The sequence below is a fragment of the Bison bison genome, unplaced genomic scaffold (genome assembly GCF_000754665.1).
Source record: "Bison bison bison isolate TAMUID 2011002044 unplaced genomic scaffold, Bison_UMD1.0 scf7180017864514, whole genome shotgun sequence".
Taxonomy (NCBI): Eukaryota; Metazoa; Chordata; class Mammalia; order Artiodactyla; family Bovidae; genus Bison; species Bison bison.
Window position 1 is genome coordinate 172,347 of NW_011495067.1, and position 334 is coordinate 172,680.

Genomic DNA, 334 nt, shown 5'->3' on the forward strand with positions numbered 1-334 from the left:
CTTGACGTGAAGGGTTATTTATTCGAATCTCTCCCTGGCCTTGGACGCCGCCCTTCACGTCGGTGTGTGCGGTTGTGCAATCCTCCAGCCCTATAAAGGCGGTGACCCTGCTGCCTCTGGAGCCTCTGGAGCCCGGCCTCCCCTGAGCCTCCCTCCCCGGGCCTCCGGCCGCCGGCGGCCACCATGAGGGTCCTCCACCTGCTGCTGCTGGCCCTCGGCCTGCTTCTCTCCCAGCTGGGCCCAGGTGAGCCGGGACCCTGCAGCGCCCGGGGCTGGAACTCGGGGACACATCTGAGGTTGACCTTCTCTGCAACCCAAACCCAAGGCAGCAGGA